Here is a 20448-nt window from a genome sequence, read left to right as displayed (position 1 = left end):
TAATGAGAATCCGATTTTCAAAGCATGAATATGAGTGTTGTCATACGGCAAGTTCATATGACATAATATTTTGAGAGAAAAAGCCATTATGGCGAGATTGGTAGCAGAATTACTGCAAGTAGGTGGATTAGAAAACGTGGAGATGTAGAACGAGAGGAAAAATAAATGAAAAAGAAACGAGGGAGAAGAGGTTAGAGAAGAAATGAGTGAGAAATGTTGATCAACTCAATAGTATTTATAGTATAGATGGGTTGGTTACTTTAGTCACCCTCGAGCGTAGGTCACACGTATTCCGGAAGAAAGCTAATCTCAGCTCCGTTTCACCAATGCTTTCATCTAGGAGTGGTTGGAACCAGGAAATTATGCACACGAAAACAAGGGTTTGTTGAGTGATGACTTCATCACATAGATGATACATGAGTTAATTACTCGACGTATTTTGCCAAGGATACATGTGGTAGCTGGACTAGAGTATGGATTTGTCCAACTTCCTCTCTTATTTTGATCAGATATATAACGAGGTTTCGAAATTTCAAACTACCTACAGTAAAATCTTGTGAGGGGGAAAAAAGGATTTGTCGAGCAACATGAGGATTTTTTCTGATGCCTTCATCGAGCTGCTCGACCGACCTGCCATTCAAGCGGGCTGGTTGCACATGCAAATGTAAAGGGGAACTACTTCTTTAGGCATTATCATTCTTACAAAAATAAATGGTGTTTGCGTAATCTAATGGTTATAAATGTGCCTTTTAGAGCTATCAACTGCTCTTATTTTTCTGTAAATGGGAAAGACAAATCGCGGTTTAGATCGAAGCCCCTTTCTAAGCCCTAATCCGACGGGTGAGATCACTTTTTTCGCTCATTCTCCTCTTCCATTACAAAATTTATTAACACCGATGACCAACCCCAAAAAGATGACTCCGTTAGCTTCGTTCTTCTACAGCTTGGTCATTAATCCCATTAAAATTCCATTGTTGGACGGTTACACGAGCCATTATACCTGATAATCAATTTCTGACGTTACACGTTACAGGAACCTCTTGGGGTGTTACTACATATATCACCTGATAGGTTGTCATCTTTACAGGTTTCTCCGTTTCTTTCTTCAGCATACTCTCTCATTTTTTTTTTGTTAAGTCCAACAGCACTCTCTCAAGAATATGAGGTAACTACTATCTTAATCAGTATAATTTTGTTTTAGACTTTTATTTGATTTATATATTTGATTGGATTGGTAAACAACTCTGAGACCTGTATACCAAAAAACTAAGTATTCTCTTTTGGGAGACGAAGAAGAACATGAAACTCACTAAGTATCGATTTTTTTTAATGTTTTCCTCATTAATAGAACAACATTCTCTAATGAAGAAGAATCACGGTACTCTCTTCGTTATCGGTTTTTTCTCTAGAATTTGTACTTTCTGCAGAGGAGAGCAGTAGTAGAATAAGATTGGTGGTTAGTCATGCTAAAGCAGCAGTAAGTATTGCTGTTATGTAAAATTACTGTTACACATTCAGAACTGCACGTCATGTATCTGTGGAAATGCCTGACTGAAGAAAGTAGTGATGCAAGTTATTCTATTCTCTTAATCAGGTGCAATATATGTAAATGAATGCAATGCATCTATCCACTACTCAGGGAAACTCCACCTTAGAAAATATTCTTGAAATGCTAAAAGATACTATTGATCCAGCCAAAGCCATGTATATATTTGTATCAAGAGGACAAATTTGATGGTGACAACATTGCTCAAATGATAGTGGCTTTGACAAGCAAATTGTAAGTTAATGTGTTAACTGATATCATATATTTTGATTTTGACTCAATGTTGTGTTTGCCACATGGAGTTAAATATGAGGATTTGTTTGTTTGACTGGGGGTAAACTGCTAAATTTTGATTTTGTTACTTTATTGGATTTTATAAGGTTTAGATGGTGATGAAATTATGCTCTGAGCGTGGGATTTGCTTTATGTGAGTCTCTCATGGAATGTGAGTTGTGGATCTTGCTTTATAGTACTACCATCAGGATAATTTCTTTTACAAAGTGATTTATGTTTTGGGTTTTTCTGTGCAATTTAAGTATCCGGAGAATTTTAAACTTTTAAATATGACCCGTTTTTTCTTTGGATACGTGGACTTATTATAATGAGATATGAAGGCGTGCCTCATGAAGTTCTAAGAAAAAGAAATCAGTAGAATTCCGTTAATCTAAATACATTGATTAGGATATTACCAAAACTCTAGAAGTTTGCTCGCTGATTTTAGAAAACACAGCGCATAGGGCATGTCAGCCAGAAATCCATGTATTAGAGAAAGATTGGCTTACTTAATACTAATTGTTTGCAAACAATATTGAGAAGTATCCTCACAACACTATATTCTTTATGCAGCTTCATCTCCTAACACCAATAATATGGCGCGTAAAACCTTCACTAATACCAAACCACTTCCATCTCAACCAGAAGCCTTGCTTGCGCACTTGCTTGAGTAAAATCACAACAGATCATCAACCAGAAGAAAAAAAAACTCTCTGAACTTTTGTTGGCAAATCGGGACCTTGAAGTAGCAGAGTAAAAAACAACTTAGGGGAACATAAAATGGTACAAATCATGATAATGATACTCATACATTGCAAAATGTAAATGCCAAATGCGCTGAATATGCGGCTTTAGCAAGGAGGGGATGGAATTTGGGCTTGGATAGGCGGCTATCTCCCTCGACAACAGATTGCTAGCAGCAATGCTAGCGCTGAGCAGCGGATGAAATCCGGCAGATTTGGTCCTCTCCTTATCTCTCATTTGCAACCTTAGATTCTTTAATTTTAAAAGTCTCGCAATTAAATTCACAAATAAACATAAGATTAAAGATCTAATCGCAAAAATATGCATCAAATGCTAGCAGCATCAATTTCATCATACACTAATGTCTGCTAAAGCTTTACTTTGAAAAATAATTTTCTAAAACCTACTTTTAGATACATTAATGATACTAGAGTAATCGGTGGTGCAATTAGCTGAACTTCAACCTTCCCCAAATTATCCCCTATTGCCTTTCGTCTTTGAGTTTGCAACTTTTTGTCTCCAAAACCTTGTCAGCTGGTTCACTCATTCTCACAGCACCATCATCATTTGTCTTCTTTCATCTTACAAGCAATCTCAACTGTAATGACACACGTATCGTTCACAATAAATCCTTTAGCAGGGTCATGGAGTTCAGTAAGACGCATGAACGTTGCCCAACCCAAACCGAGCTTATCTTCTTTGGCGAATTTGTCTTTTCCTTCTGCAAAATCCAGTAACGGTACCAAACAAGAATGTGATGTGATTAAATAACAGCAATTACATATCTAACCAAATTACGAATGATAGTCTAAACCAAGATAATACCTATCCGCACTCTGATATTGTGATCGGTTTGACTTGTGACTGCAAAACTGAACTCCATGTTCATTGATTTCGTCAGCTCCACAGGAACAAGGTACAAAGATAAGTAATCGTACACTTCCCTCTCTCCCTTTGGATAGATCTGCATTTTCCATTTACAACCCCCTACGGAGAAAACATCAGAGGTATGTCCTTCGTGAGAATCCAACTTTGAGAACTGCTCAATCTTCCAATCGAACTTAAAAGATGAAGAAACCCCTATTATTTTAGACGCCATTGATTATCAGTAAGGAACAATGTCTAAAAGTGATAAACAAAAGTAAGTGTTTCCTCTTTGCACAGCTAATAAAGATGGAGTAGGACTATTCACAAGGAGACACCTAGCAAGGGCCTATCAGGTCGACAGACACTGTATGGTTCAATTTGAATTTTGAATTCTCAAGATTTTGAGCTATGTGCTTTTTTTGTACACTGAGATTTGACCAGCAAAAGATGAGAGACACTAAAGTGTATGGGAGGGTCCGAGCATTCCATTCCACTTCCAGTATTGTGTTGGTGCAACATGGTTGGCCGTGGTACAATCAGATTTTTGCTGGGTATATTTCAAGTCCTTGATGAAACAATCAACAGTTAAACTTGACCAAAAGTAAATGATCGTTGCCCCAAAAAGTTACCCAGAGGGAGTAATTAACTTAAGCCATCAGACACAAACGGTACCAGGAATGTAAATAGCTGTAATCGAAAAGGTTACTTTACGCTCTCTCATCTTGAAATCGAAAAGGAAATCTAATCATAAAAAGATGTTAAAATGGAGATCCAGACCTCATGGTAAACTAATGTGCCTGATGTAAATCGATCACATACATGGCTCGACTAAAACAGAAACAATCAAGTAAGTATTTTCTAAATTTCTTCGACCATTAAGATTCACCAATTTCTGAATACATTTTCATACAAGCACCCACAGAACCAGCAGAACAGTCACTGCTACAGCAAAGATTGTAGCCTAATCATTGTGAAAACTTCTCAAATTATTGGTGAGCTCATTTAAGATTCATAACCAACAGTGTCTTACGCATCCACAACAGCTTCATTCTTTCAAGAACTCGCTATTATACCTTCAGACTGGAGCAACATAACATCCTTGCTTGACTGCACTAGAGTACCGAAGAGGGAAATGTAAGAGTTCAGATCCCTGCTTCTTCCATCCCAGTGCTCATAAGCCATACAATAACTGCCTCAAAATCTTGATAAAAACCAAAAGGGCGTAACCCAAGAGGTCAAAAGAAAAGAAAAGAAAAGAAGAGAGACATTAAGACAAATATAATTCTCTGAGTAATTGTTAAACCTAGAAAATGACCAGCAAGAGAAATTAAAATCTAACTAAACCATACCTAGACTTGAACGTTTACTTGAGTTCAAGCTAATTGATGACTAAACAGAAGCTAGCGTCTCTATATTTTGATAAAAGCTACTCGAGTTCAAGTTAATTGATGACTAAACACAAGCTAGCGACTCTATATTTTGATAAAAGCTGGGACGTATAGGTAAATCTTGTTCTGGTGATAGATCATATATTTTTCCAAAGCTCATTTCTTTCAGATCATACAAGATAATCTTACTCTCTCTCGTTAGCAACACCAACTTTGTCGATTCTTCTTCTCCCTCAACAATGAACAAGATATGATCAAAAAAATACTTAGGAGGAGAGCCGTCAAATTGGCGATGTGGATTTAACCTAAGATCAACCCGGCCTTTAAAATTCCAACTAGTGTAAGCAGCATCCATTCTGAATACATCGAAACAACCGGCGGTATATTTTGAAGCAACAGCAAGATAGAATTTGCCCCGATACTCAGCAATTTTGTATTTCTTCTTATAATCACATTGCACAGGACTAGGCACTGTCCCAATTAATTCTCGATGAATATCGAAATAAACCACAGTTCCGATTCCACCATAGCACCAGTACAAAGAACCATTCCAGAAGATACCTGGGCAAGATAGTATGCATTCATCCTGCGTAGTATGCGGATCAAATCCAGACAACTTCCAAGAGGATGTTTCAGAATCATATATTTCAATTCTATAGTTAGTGGTATTTGGAGTCGTACTCCAAATAGATATAACTTTGTAATGCGGAGATGTAAATGGGTCGAAAGCTAAGCTAACACTTCTAAGATCCGCAAAACCATGTCTTAGCAGTTGAGATTGAGGTAAGGTTCTGTGTTGCTTTGTGAATGGATTGAAAATGTAAAAAGTACAATCACTTTTGTTGTATTTCCAGCTATTACACAAGTTACTACACAAGAGAAGGCCATTGCAAGATTGCACAATTTTTATACTTGATCTCTGATCATCAAAAGGTAGGGTTTCAAAAGGAATATAATTACTGATGTTTCCGTCAAGGGAGATATAGTCATAGTTGGGGTATTCCACGGAGAAAGTTTCCTCTCCCACGAACAATCCTGGGATAGAGAAGCTAGGGTTTTGAAGGAAATGTCTGTGAACAAATTGGGGATCAGTAATCATAGATAACCACTGTTTAGATACAGATTTAAATACAAGTAGTGATTTTAAAGGTAATCGAGTTAGAATCAGAGTTAAGATATCAACATTACTACCTATAATTGATGATGATGATGATGATGATAAGTTGTTAATATCATTAGAAATGTTACCTCCTTTTCTTACACCACTTCTTCTATGCTTTGCTGTAGAAAAGACATCTTTGAAATGAAAATCGAAGAACTATCCAGAGAGAATCGAAGCTCTGTGAATAAGAGAAACTCAAATACTTTTGATTTTTCCTCCTCCTCTTCTTCCGCTTAGAAAAGTCGGAGTGCCGTAATGGTGTCCGGGTTAAGTGGTTCATATTTGACTCGTCAAGTGTTTGGATTACTCCATGGTCTTGGCGTTGTTTAAGAACGTGCCGGCCCCTGGACCATCAAGGGAATTGAGGTGGACTACTTTAGAGCAGTTTTAGAAAGTACTAACTAAATGCAATCCACGTTTGTGTTAAATGCAATCCTAACTAAATACAACCCACGGACGAATGTAATTTGTTAAATACAACTGCCATCACTTTTTACAGTTTTGTTATATACAACTCAAACCATCGACTGATTTGATCCAACCTTAATTGTTCTGTGTTTTACTATTAATTTAACAATTAAATGAGTTTAAGAAATAAAATTTGAATGATTAGGAATAATAAATAATCATATTTCGAGGATTTATAATTTCATGGGATTATAAATTTTGGGATTCATGTAAATTTCTCGTGTGTTTGGTAACTCATTTAAAATTCATAGGATTCATAGAATTATATTGTTTTAAAGTCCATATATTGTTTGCTATTACCCTTAGAATCCTAAATTTATATATATATATATATATATATATATAAGATTTAAAGTTTAAAAAAATGGGTCCATAAATCCCTTGATAAGTTTCCCAGCAAATCTTAGGGGGAGGGGTCGGATTTCGGATTTGCTGGTAAACTGTTCCGTGGGAAACGTGATTCCAAGAATTTGGACAACCAAACATTCCGAAAAATGTAATTCCACCAAATTTTATGGACCCATAAATCCCACTTTTAAAATTTTATATCCAAACCCACCGTAAGGATTTTGTGAAGAAATTATAAGATAGGATAGAGATGATCATTAGATAGAATATGCTGACATTTAAATGAGTTCCCACGATTCTAACTTGATGGCACATTTACCAACTATTGAACACTACAACGATGAGAGATTCAGACTCAGAGTTATGAAGTTTAAGTATATGATCGTAAACCAACTTTGAACTCGATCAAACCCCAATGTATTACGGCTCGCAAACAACACAGTGAAAACTATTGCGGTTTGGGCGGAAGAGGAATCTCCAATAAATGGAATAAAACAAACCACAAGTAAGAAAACCGAACAGAAACAAGGATCGTTTTCAATGACTTATTTTCAGTACTGTATTTTGTTTTTAAGGTTGGATCACGCATGGAGTAAGTTTAGTGAAGAAGGAAATATGAAAAAACTCTAAATATAAAGTTACCCTAATCGAAAACGGTTGGTTAGTTTTATTTGGTCATTTTCGGATTATGAGCAGGATTAGGATTTGATTTGACTTTTTTGGATTGTATTTAGTTACTTTCAAAATGAAATATAATAAAATATTAAAAGTGGTATATGGATTGCATTTAACCTAAACATGGGTTGTATTTAGTCATTGTCTTTTAGAAACCTCGTATACGGGGCTTACATTTCCAATTAAGCTTGACCATTTCGATTATAGTTAACAGATAGAAAACAAGGTTTATAGTTTTGGATTTTTGGAGGGAAGAAGATGTAGAAGGAAATGAAAATGGAAATCTAGGCTGGAAAATCTAAAATTTGATTCACTCAACAAAAATGTGTGACTCTGGTGAAAATTTTGAGGTGGCCGAATCCTTATATGATATATTAAATAATTTTTTTGTAAAAAGAAAATTTTTTGTAAGCCTTTCAGCCTCTCATCCTCACAATCAAAACTCGACCATATTACCCGTCTAATCCTCGTATATTTTTCGATATATGTAGTAATATGATTATTCTCCATATGTGAAGAGTTTTGTCATTAAAATTATTAAAGTGAGATATTTTTAGAGCATTCCTCTGTTGAATCCACCAAGTATTGGTATGTCTAGTTTGGTTGTCATCTTTTAGTTTCAAAACTCAAAGAGGCTTGATTTGATTACTAGAATCAACTCTGTTACGTTAGACTAGGAACATAAAATATTGATACTCGCTCTTGTTTACTCATGAAGAACCTGAAGGTGGATGAGCATCAACAACACATCATCCTTCAGTTCGAGGTTAGCAACACAGACCCACTGTCAGATCTCAATTTGAATTGACTCATAATTTATCTTAATGGTACCGAATTGACTCATAATTTATCTTAATGGTACATTTTGTCAGCGGCGGAGCCGGGTTTTATGATGTAGGGGTTGAAAGAAATTATGAATTTTGATGGACTTAACTCTAAAAGTTTGAGGACTAAACCTAAAATGTATAGAAACTTAAGGCCTAATTAGGGATTTTAGGATTTTAGGGAGGTCAGAGCCAGGTCTATCCCACCCATAATTCCGCTACTTATTCTGCAGGAAAAAATTTTGATCGCACAACGCGCGAGCAAATTTGAATGATCATCTTCCTCGCCGTTGGATAATCAAGATACAGTGTCATTAAACTATGACTTGATCATAGTTAAAGAACATATTTCAAATGGATTTTGCAAATCTTTCTAACCATATGCATATATATTTCTTCGTATATATACATGTGATCCTCCTCTTTTTTTGGTGTGTGATCATCCTCCATTTTTGGCGCCAACAAAATAGAGAATATCGTTTATTCTTTTGGACCCCTAGAAAATCATTTTTATCAAACTGATTATATCTTTTAGGTCTAAATTAAAAACGAATGCTATTGAGTAAAAGAACTTACATCCTATACATCAGGTACTGCCATTTGTTTTCATCCCCTGAGTCATAGAACAGAGATATTAACGGTGTAAGCAGTGATATCGATGTTTATTGATAATGATTGAACAGAAGTATTGTTATTGAGTAATAAATATGTTGACACAGAGACATTGATAAGATCCGATGTATTGATTAGGTCAGAGATAATAGGTTTATTACATCACAAGACTTATGTTGAAAGATAAAGAAAACCCTAATGGAATAAACCTAGGATATTCGAGACAATAGAAGACAAGTAAAACGTTAAAAAGAGAAGTGCACTTGAGTGGCTCATACGTATGCAGGGAGCAGTAACTCAGTAGTATCTAACACTCCCCCTCAAACTGAAACAGTGATGGTGCAGAAGTGCATTAGTTTGTCTCGTAATCCGTCAAGCAGTGGAAGTGGCAGACCTTTGGTGAAGATATCTTAGATACCGTCGAAATCGGTTAAGATCTCTAAAATATCTGAAATGGAAAAAAACTTGAAAATATTATTAATAAGAAGTCGCCACCCAACTTAGGGAGTTGGGACCCAATAGAGCATTGGTCCAAGTTTCAGAGATTCAGTCCGGAAATCAAAATACGTGTGAGGCACCCAACCCGTCCAATCCGTAGATTGGCCTCTACTTTATATTTGGGTTTTTATGATTCTAACTTACAACAACAAATAAAAATCATGGTCACTAATTAAATTATAAGCCAATGAATATTCCACTAAATCCTCTTTCACAGATGATAGAAATGTAACTTGGATTAATTGAAACCAACAGATGATTTTTCCGCGAACGGAATCAAGCAACTGCGTACTTCCGTTTCAAAATGAATTTTTAGCCTCACTGTTTTTCTCCTGAAACCTCTGTGAATTCTTTCGAGCTAGTATCCCTTCCTCTCCTAAACTTTTTTATCCCCAAAACTCATGAAAAATCTCCCTATTTATAGCCTCCTACAATCAACTAAGGCCCTTGGATCAAATGCCTAAAATCAAACGATTGTCCTCTAAAACCTAAATATTATTACTCATTCTCATAAATTCATTGGATATTATTATCAAAATGTAAAAGATTTCATTTAAACTTAGAATCTTAGTTGGAAGGAAAGACTTGGGAACAAAAGAACCTAATATCAAGAGTATGTCGACATTTGGGGTGGAATCTAACTTATAAGGCTCGTATCAGACAACGAACTTGGTGGACGTCTAGCTAGTCGGAAAGACTAACGTATGGGAACGGACATGACCTTTATCAATGGTCGCACTACTTGGAGCAAAGTCCAACTAGAAACGTTTTGATTCTGATTAGTGGATTTTCAAAAGTGGACTAAAAAGTCCAACACTCAGTTGATTATCATTTTACTCTTAACAGTAAATCGGGCTTACCGCCGGTTTGTTGCTAGATTCGGTTCGCGACAACATTTTCAATTTAGACACGACGTTTGTGCGAAATTGGGGTGTCTACAGTTTCTCTTCTTTGCCAGAGGTTTCCCACCATTGAATGGAAAAGCCATACACCTAATTTCGTACAAAAATTGGCTCAACTACCTTGTTGGATTCTACTGGATTTTTTGGGATGACACGGTTCAGTTCACCCGAAGCACCTCTAAGTATTTAATTTTACACATATATACATTACATGGCTAGTAAGCCAAGAGGTCCGTAACGTTGCGTTGCGAAAACAAGGAAACATTTACGTATCGATTACAATCATTTTCTCTTGTATCCACTTTCAAAACTTTCCTCTTTTGTTGCAATAGCTGACTTCCCACTTTGACCACTTTCGTCACCTTGGTATACATTCTTTGCTTGAGCCGATAGTCCCATGCTTTCCTTGTTAAGCTCGGCTAATCTTTATGGTTCGACAATTCTTTACTTTCTTCGAGTGAGTCGCCATTCCTCCTTTAACAAAGTTTCCCGCGAAGACTTACTAGTTGAAATTGTAGACAAAGATCTACAAACAGCATTGATTACTTGGAATTCTCACAAAAGATCCAATAATCAATAAGTCGGTGGCTATGCTTCACATAAGAGAGAGTGATTAGTAGTATATGTTCCTCAAGAAAATAAACTCTATAAAAATAATCCTAAAAAAGAAAAGAAAATCTTAAAAAAATACAACTAATTGTGTGGAATTATTGCCACGGTCAATCTAAATGGAGTAATTTATTATTATCTTTATTTTATTTTTACCTAGATTTTTCATCATTGGCTTCCACACAACTAGAGTTTTTTTTTTTATTTATTAAAAAACACTATAAAATGAAAAACAAAAATACCTGATTATGGTACAAAGGAACCCAACTTCCTGATTTACCGTGTAGGGAGGGAGAACACTGGTATTACGCCGGCACCGTTGAATTTTCAAGAGTCAATCTGACCAATTCCAACCATCCTCAACTGTTTGATGTTTTACCAAAATATTCCCAAGAACATATATGCTGGCTTACCTTCTTCTATCCTAGTTTCATCACGCGGCTTATCACTCTTTTCTAACTCCTTCAATTATTGACCATTTCTCCTCGATGCTTCTTATTCTTATTTGATTTCTTCAAATGCCGACCAATTTTCTCAAGTGGCTGTTTATTAACTACACAAAAAAAAAAAATTTGCTACTTAAATCTACCTGTTTGGACGTCCGTTGCTCACAAAACTTTAGGAGATGACATTACATGGCTAATGATGACATACAATTGGACTAACGTATCTCTCTAAATTATTTACTTGAAAATGACCGACCGTTACAACAAAAGACTGGAATGTTTTAATGACATGGGCCCAGTATGATAATGGTGATGCCCCTAGATTTTTTATTTTTTTTTTGACAGTGAAAATGATAATTCCTTTTTTTTCTTTGACGGGGGCTTAGAAAAATGACGACTCTGCCCCTAGTTTTTTTTTTTTGACTGACTGACTGACTGACGGAAGGGGCCAAACATAATGACGACTCTGCCCCTACTTATTTTCTACCTGACACAATGAGAGAGAGATATTGAACTGCTAAAAAATCTCCTTAAATTGTATGAACGTTCGCCGCCCTTAGATAGGTTTGAGCACTTACCTTAGGTGTAGTATTTCTTCAGTTGGTCGACATTTGTGAGCTTCGTCTCTTTTCGTCCGTCCAGATCAGTTAACCGGACTGCGGATCCTGGGTAGATGCTTTTGATGATGTATGGACCCTCCCAATTAGGCTTGAACTTTCCTCTTGGTCAGAATGTGTTATGGGTTTGACTTCTTTAAGCACTAGATCTCCTCCTTTAAGCCTCGCGGATGAACCTTCTTGTTGAAACTTCGTGTTATCCTCAAATGGTAAGCTTGTGCATGACATGCAGCATGTATCCTCTTTTCATCGATCAGATTCAGTTGTTGAACCTTCGACTCTATCCATTCATCTTCGGGTATCGTGCCTTCCTTTATCACTCGTAAGGTGGGAATTTCAACTTCAGCGGGAAAAACTGCTTCTGTGCCATAAACCAAAGAGTATGGAGTCATACCAGTGGGTGTTGGTATATTCTTATTTATTTATTTATCGCAATTATTTTTATGATTGTTTTGCCTTGAGTGAAAATTGATTGAATGATTCTTGTTAAGCAATTGTTATTTCTTTTGATAGAGCATGCTTGGACCTAGGTTTTTGATGTTCTATTCTTCGGATTTACACTTGTTATTTTGAGAATCTACTTGTTGCAATAGTTTAGAATCAAATTGAACGAAAAAATTGCATGAATATAAATATTAGATTAAATCACTTTGAACTTGGAAAATAGTGGAATCTTAGCCTCAGTGTTCTTTTAATATTGATATCAACTTTGATTGAATTTGCTATAATTTTTAGTGAGTTTTCTATTTTAATATTAGAATTTAAGTCTGATGAATATCCTTCGCAAGTCTGAGAATCGAACCACTTTTACCACTATCTACAAATCAAACCAATTTTTGGTGCCACTTTTAATATCTACAAATCAAACTAAATCAAAAATTGATGTAAAAAAGAATCGAAAAGAATCGAAAAATACCAAAACAGGTAAAAAAGAACAAAAAATAATAAAAATAAAAATAAACCTAAAAAAATCTAAATACATATCCGCGTCGGCGGCGCCGAAAATTGATGTAGTCTTGAAAGTGATAAGTAGAAGTTCGTTCAAAGACTTGTAAAGATTTGATTTCAGACTTAATTTTGGTTTCACTTAATGTTACGAGAGACTGGGACTCAGGATTCCACCAATAAATCCATTCATGCGATTCATATAGTTATTCTAGACAATTATATCTCAAATAGAATATTGACTCTGTTTCTTTGCCAAGGTAGATTTTTGAAAAGCAACGACTGTAAATCTAAAGCATGGGATATCAAAAGACTTAACCTAAGTATAACCCATCAATTGAAATCACAACCGTTCAATAAAAACCATAAAACAATTAATAATCCTTGCAAAAAGTCATGAAAGAATTAAATATAATTAACACACGCATGAAATATGGCTTCCTCCGTCATCCCAGTGTTGGGGTTAAGCTCCTCATATTATTCACGTGCTCAAAATAGTTGTTCATAGCTCAAATAGGTGAAAAACAAGAGAAAACTAATAAAGCAGACAGTTTGCAATGCTGCAATGGTGTTACAAACATCTGTTACAACGGGTTGAACTGTTACAGAGAAAAGATGACAAGCTTATGATATATGTTATCTATTATTGTTGAACAACGATACTTCTGTTATGCTGTTTGAAAAAGACTGCCTCTGCGACTGTCCTCGTATGTCCAATGTTCTTCAGCTTCTCTTCTTCACCAGCAGCAGGTGAATATTCCTGCAACTTCACCTGTGCTTCTCTGCTCCGATTCTATCGACCCCAAACTCTCGACATCCTCTTTTGGGACTCCCCCAAGATATATATATATACATGACAGCCCGTTTAATCGTCGACGAAAGTCTCTTTTACTTCACATGAAAGTCTCGGGCTTTTCCTCCCTTTTCTGCTCTTCACCGCGTCTTTATTTTGTTAACAAATATTCCAACTCGATAGAATAGAATCCTGAGAAAGTATACTCTCCAAAGTTGTACGCAACTTCCAAAAAAAATAACTTAACTCCCGAGACTCTGTCTTGCCCTGTTTACGTGAGATAAGTATGGAAGCTTGTTCGTTTTCTTCGAAACAAACTTCTCAGCATCCCTGTTTCACCGCATCAATCCAAGACCAATCCAAATACGTCAAATACTCCAACAGAATAACCCAAGTCCAAATCAGAACCCAAATCCTTGAAAAACTTCAATAGGATCTCGCCCAAACTCCGGCAATATCTCCACCTCTTATGTTCTACGTGAAACAGAATTCTATCCTTATTTTATGGAATCTAAAAGGATTACCGTTCCTGTTTAGATCAAATACACCAAATCCAATCCGAATCCAAGCCACAATCCCCTTAAATCTCGCTAAAGCCTTTTCCAAAGCCGGTCCAAAATTCCGAGTATCTACTTTCCCTGTTAGCACCGAGAACTGAGTATCCAGCCCATTATAATCCGTTAGATCCATTGTACAAGCCCTGCTTAGACAAGTATAGTCCAACGCAAACAAGCTTGATTGAATCTCTGCCGGACACATCCAAAATCGAAGCCAACTCTGCCAGTAAAAGACGCACGAGAAGAAAACAATTTCCCCCCAATTACTAAATTCAAACGGATAAGATGGCGTGCCTTTAGCGAAGTCTGAGGTGCCCATAACAGATAGTGCCCCTTATAAAGTGGATGCCCCTTATCCAAAATGGGGTCCCTTTAGCAGGTATCCTCCGGAGGTGCCTTAAGCAACTTTTCGAGCCGATTTCTCCAAAAACGTCTATTGCCCTAAATACCTACAAACACATAAAACACCATAATAAATACGAAGTCGAGTGCCAACAATATATAGTATTGAGATCAATTTTGACACAAAAATGTGTCTATCAGGTGTACGGATCGAGGTACGATATGCCCATAATGCATAAGGTAACTTATCGCCCCAATATTCATATGTTTCCGTCATCTTCTTCGAAATTCTGCCTAATGTCTTATTCGCAGCTTCCACAACACCATTGGTTTGCGGCCTATAAACGGTTGAGTTCCTTAGCTGGATTTTGTACTTTGCACACTCCCTTTTTACCTCCTTGTTAACAAAGTTGGACCCATTATCCGATATAATCTCATTTGGCAATCCATAACGACATATAATGTTGTTTGTAAGGAATTTAACAGTCTGATTCCCCGTAGGATTCTTAACGGATATTGTTAGAGCATTGCTCGGTCGAACTCGCATGCGTTGCTATCTCAAGCATGTTTGTCAATGTTAGTGATCAAAACTATAAGTCTTGATTTCTAGTTTATTATAGCTAAGTCTAGGACTAGGATAGAAAGTGTAGTTGAGCTCAAGGACTTCATGGCGATTCATCATACAAGTAGAAGAACTACTCAAGGAACCAGTGGAACTTCTCAACAAAAAGGTATGTGAAGACTTGAACTTATCTATCACTCAAAAGTATATCTACTCTATCTCCTACTCTTTGAGACAAAAAGTCGTATGCTATATATATAGACTTTGATTATACACATTTGGTATTTCGATCCGAGTATACCTCGCATATCCATATCTCGAAATATGAGTTGGTAAGCTTTTCGCTTTAACCAAGTTTATCTTTACCATGTGACGAAAGCAATGATACGTTTCAATCATCTTGAAAATTTCTTTGACGAGAAATGGTGTAATGACGAGGTGTCGAACTCGCAAAAACAAATTCCTTACTTCTCTTACACTAACTAGTAGTACAATGACAGGCAGGTTCGTTCCTAAGGGAGAGTTGAGTCTAAAGTTGTCAATTCAATTTCTGAATATTAATGCAAATATGAGTATGAGAATGATCAAGGATTCTTTCTCGGTTACGAAACGTGAATCTTATCAATATAGCTATGTTTCTGCAAAGTACCCATTACTAATAACCCTAGAATATTTAGTACGCTCAAATACTCCGCAATCTCTTAATTCACCGGACACGGAAGCGCTCGACTACAGGATTCTACTTGTCAAGTTTCCTAGAAGTACGCTCTCTAGGTGTGACTCAATCAAATGCACTAAGTTCCGTGAGATAGGCTATTCCTAGTGACAAACACAAAAGCTCGATTCATCTACTAGTGCCAGTCTCTACACATGGATATTTAAGAAATTTCCCATCGTCAATAACCACATATTACTACTTGTACTCGGAACATCTAGACAATTACGGGTCGAAGAGTTCTCGAATTAGCAATGGAATCATCCATAAACCAATTTAATTTGCAACTTAAACGACTTAGAAACAATTCACATTAACAATATTGGCACGATAGAGAATGAGCAATAACACGATAATTGCTAGAAAACAGGCTGTTTTAAATATCAATATAAATTCATGTCCGGACGTTGAAATTTTCCCTAATCAAGATGCAATTAGCTACTGGAGTTCATGGTATACACAGCAAAATATAATACTAAACAAGTAAACCAATCTAGCGAACCAACGCAGCAGCAGGTGGAGTGAATGATGTATGGCCTGGTGATGACTGTGGAGTTGTTATTGCTGCTGGTGTTGGTCGCGAACTCAGACCTGTGCAGTGATCCGATGGTGGCTGTATTGCTGCTCAAAGCCTGGTACTGGATGAACTTGCTGGTATGGTATTAGTGGACTGCAGGTGATGTAGTGGTGGTAGTGGTGATAGTCTGTAGATGGCTGTGAAGGTGGGTGGAAGGTGAACTGCAGCTGCTGTATACGTATGAGCTGGTGGTGGTATGCAGGTGGAGAATTACTGGCAATATGCAGATTGTGGTGATGAATGCAGGTGGATGCAGATGGTGGTGATGGAAAGTATGCAGATGGAATAGATGATGGAGGATGGAAGGAACTGGTGGTTTTCAGCGAGCAAAAGCTCGCTGAAGTTTGGATTGTGAGCAGCTGGTAGGGGGGTATGTGATATTCTCCCTGTTGTCTTCTGCACCTCCTTTTATAGCTTCTTATTCCTGTAAATTCGTGACCTAAAGAGCCCCTGAAATCTCTGTTCTAACCTTCCGAATACGTCCCATTCAATTCCGATAGACCCAATGGCAAACTCTCCTCTTTCTATATCGGCTTCAGAACTTATTCAAATCATACCTGAACCTGCCATGTTATTCCTTGGCTAAACCTGTCCTTGGTCATCTGCTCTTCTATAACAAGTCCTAACCATTGAACACAGCCATTGAACCATGGATTAACCACGGCAAGGAAGCTGTTCAGTCACAGCTGCAACTGGCCACTTTCTCAGTCGTGCCAAACCCAATATTCTAAACCCTTGTAATCTCAAACACAAACCAAACACTCGAGCCACTCTGCTTGCAATATGAATCCCGGTCAGAACCAAGTTCTTCTCCGACAATCACACAAAGTCCATGAGAGACTGAAATAGTAAACAAGCAGCTGGACCTGAGTTGTGAAGAAACAATCTTTCAGGCATTTCTACAAGCACTTGAGATGCCTGACTTTGACGGTAAAGAACAGCTGCACTTTTGATTTCTAAACATTTTCACATCTCCTTCCCTGCAAGCAATTGAAATTTCATACACAACCCACATCTCTAATTCTTTCAAATCACTGAATCACACATCAATTTCATCCATTCAACACCTAAAACAATGGCAGTAAACTTGTTTAATCCCTGTTCATTCCGGTGAGTAAACTCTGTCCAAATAAATTCAGTTCTGAGTTGCTCTTGTCTTCGAAAATTTGCCTTTAACCCTTATCAATCTCCTCCATTAGTTCACTGCAATATCAATGGCATCATCTCATCTTTTCAGACTTGTATTCTCTGGACATAAGCCATGTCAAACTGTGTCTCAATTTGTACCACAAGTTCAGTGTAGTTCTCAGTTTCTGAAATATGTCTCGACCCATGAAAACTCTTGTGCGAATCCAATGGCTTGCCGGCGTGAAGGATAGATGCAGCGAACTAGGAACTCAGGTTGGAGGGCTGTGAATTGGCTTGGTTCGCTGCAATCTCTGAAGAGAATTGATTGACCTGGTTTTGGGTTATAAAGTGAAAACGATGGCCCTTAACAAACATCTGTCTGTATTTATCAGCATTCAGCTGGAATTCACTGGCTGTCCTGAGTATTGTCTGGTGCTCCTGTAACCTCTGTTTTGAGGCTATAAAGCCGTGATGCTGCTGTACTTCAACTCCGCCTATGCCCAATGTCTCCAAGCAATGTATTAAGCTCCGGTTTATCTTTTTTTGCACCACATGACTCCAAAGTACTTATAAAATATAAAATTAGCGTAATATACATAATATACAAGAGAAATAGCTGAAAATAGCGTACGAAATTGATATTCGAAAGATGTATTTTAAGCACTTATCAAATTCCCCCACACTTAATCTTTGCTAGTTCTCGAGCAAATTAAAATAAACTAAAATACAACAACTCCTTCTCGTTGAAGTTACGGTTACTTTTGGCATAAATAACAAGCCTTTAAACCCCTAGGTGTCCCTAGTGGACGAGTTATAGTCTCGTGAAGGTTTACAAGAGATATACCTACAAAACCTTTTACTCCAAATTCCAACTACCTGTGAAAAATCTATGAGTAAATCCAAAATGACTACAGGAGGAAGTACCCAAATGCAAATCCAATTCATATATAAGTAAACAAAGCTCTATTCAGAAAGTTGAACAAACCATAATACTCGGAATCTAACTAACCACAATCACACATGAATAGATTAAGAAAATGGATATAGAGGTAGATGTTTGCGAATGTTGACTAAAGTGAACGGTGTTTCCCATATCTGTTTGAAGGTCACCGCCAAAATGAACCTATGCATCCTACTGGATTGAGATACTGGTCTGAATTCTAATATCAACTCAGCTGACATATACACGGGAACCAGCGGTTGACAATCTTAATTCTAGATCAACTCGGATGGCAAATACAAGGGAACCAGCGGTCGATTTATTAATTGAATAATAATAATAATAATAATAACTTCTTCTTTTTTTCTTTTTTTTTTTCTTTTTGAATTGACAACATGATTAGATCTTTTGGATCCAAGCGCATGCTTCTTGTCAGCAGATTACATGGTAATTCCTGTGAATCCTGCGTTCCACGCTTGCTTAGGCGACGGAGACAGGGAGAACACACACATATTGTTATCCAAGTGTCATTTTTTATTTCATCATTTTTTTTATTATTTTTTTTATATATACTCCGGTTGGTCAAATTGGTCTGGTCTTTTTTTTTTTAGTAACTCAATCCTCTATTTCATCCTAACAGTAATAACAATTCGATGTTAGTGACCCACCAAATCACTCAAGAGAAACAAAAAGTTTGCAAAAATAAAAACAGAAGGTGATATGGTGACATTCTGAGATATGGTAACAACTATCATGTTATTTCTAACACATGAGCTCTCTCCGTCCTTTTAGTTAATGGGTTCCTCAACTCCTGCAGCCAAAATGGTTCCATCCACTTATATTGATAGTGTTATCCTAAAGGCACATGTTTCTAGGTTTCGGAGTGTATAAAGCAATTTTTTCTATTTTTATATTATTTTTTTAATTAAAGGCATAAAACTCTACAAATTATATACAAATTACTTAACTACAAATGATACTCCAACTCATAGCTACTTCTGAACGATAGAGGATGAACACTAAACTAGCTATGTAGTTGACATCTAATCCCGACTCAGCTAAAATATACCTCATTGTGAAGAAAAAATGGCATCTACTTAGAAAGGCTAGTGTTCATTCTAAATTGTTCAAAAATCTCTAAAAGTTAAAGTTTTGTATACGTCAATTTTTTTCTTATTATACCCTACTCCCACACTTAAATCAAACATTGTCCTCAATGTTTCAAATCATTGCACAAAAGAATAAGAGGAATACTTTAAAAAAACTAGGAAGTAAGAATTAGAATTGGAATTATCATCCCACGAGAGTCACCCCCACACTTAGTTCTTTCTACACTCGGAAGTGCATATAAATCATAAGTGGAGGGAACTTCTATCGGTTCCTCTTGGAAAACATGCATGGTGTTAGACTCAAACACATATGGTGGATACTTAGATGCAAGAAATTCGGATAAAATTTTAGAAGCACATAATTCTATCCCCAAATGAGGTATTTTCCTAAAAGATGGATTACCAACTCTTTGAGAAACTACTTCTACTTTCGGAGGATCATCACTAGATAGAGACTCGTATAAAGGGTTAGACAAACCTTGCGAAATCTCTTGTATTTGGGGATCCTCGGTGCTGCTGGTCACTTCCATTCTCAGATCACAAGTATCATCATTCTCACTCGAACTCTTGTTAAGACATTCATTGGTTTCTTCTATAACCAAGTCCTCCTCATCGGAAAAAAAATCAGAATCTTCCATAAGAAAATTATCGTAATCCTTACGTTCTTCACAAGTTGACTTCTCATTCAAAGTATCCACTATCTCCGAATTTGGGCATGATGCACAAAAAAGTCATAATCATCATCGCTCTCATACACAACATAAGTCTTACCATCAATAATGGTAGTGTTTCTAGACTCAA

At 36.7% G+C, this 20448-nt stretch overlaps 2 long non-coding RNA genes across 3 annotated transcripts; one reads left to right on the top strand and one right to left on the bottom strand.

Annotated features, from left to right (window-relative positions):
* The first annotated feature begins 937 nt into the window (after nucleotides 1-937).
* LOC113303678 lies at nucleotides 938-2826 on the top strand. 2 transcript variants are annotated; one of them, XR_003337666.1, is made up of 4 exons: nucleotides 938-1477; nucleotides 1595-1780; nucleotides 1927-1991; nucleotides 2393-2826. It is a non-coding gene; the product is annotated as an uncharacterized LOC113303678 (long non-coding RNA). The 2 variants fall into 2 exon arrangements; XR_003337665.1 differs by having other exon boundaries at nucleotides 938-1780.
* Nucleotides 2827-2835: 9 nt separating this feature from the next.
* LOC113303677 lies at nucleotides 2836-6237 on the bottom strand. The gene is made up of 3 exons (XR_003337664.1): nucleotides 6067-6237; nucleotides 3389-3643; nucleotides 2836-3284 (listed from the first exon to the last, which is right to left on the bottom strand). It is a non-coding gene; the product is annotated as an uncharacterized LOC113303677 (long non-coding RNA).
* Between the last annotated feature and the right edge of the window lie 14211 nt (nucleotides 6238-20448).

Source organism: Papaver somniferum, chromosome 8 (assembly GCF_003573695.1).
Source record: "Papaver somniferum cultivar HN1 chromosome 8, ASM357369v1, whole genome shotgun sequence".
Classification (NCBI taxonomy): domain Eukaryota; kingdom Viridiplantae; phylum Streptophyta; class Magnoliopsida; order Ranunculales; family Papaveraceae; genus Papaver; species Papaver somniferum.
Note: the sequence above shows the minus strand (reverse complement) of the source record. Positions and strands in the feature narration are given on the sequence as shown.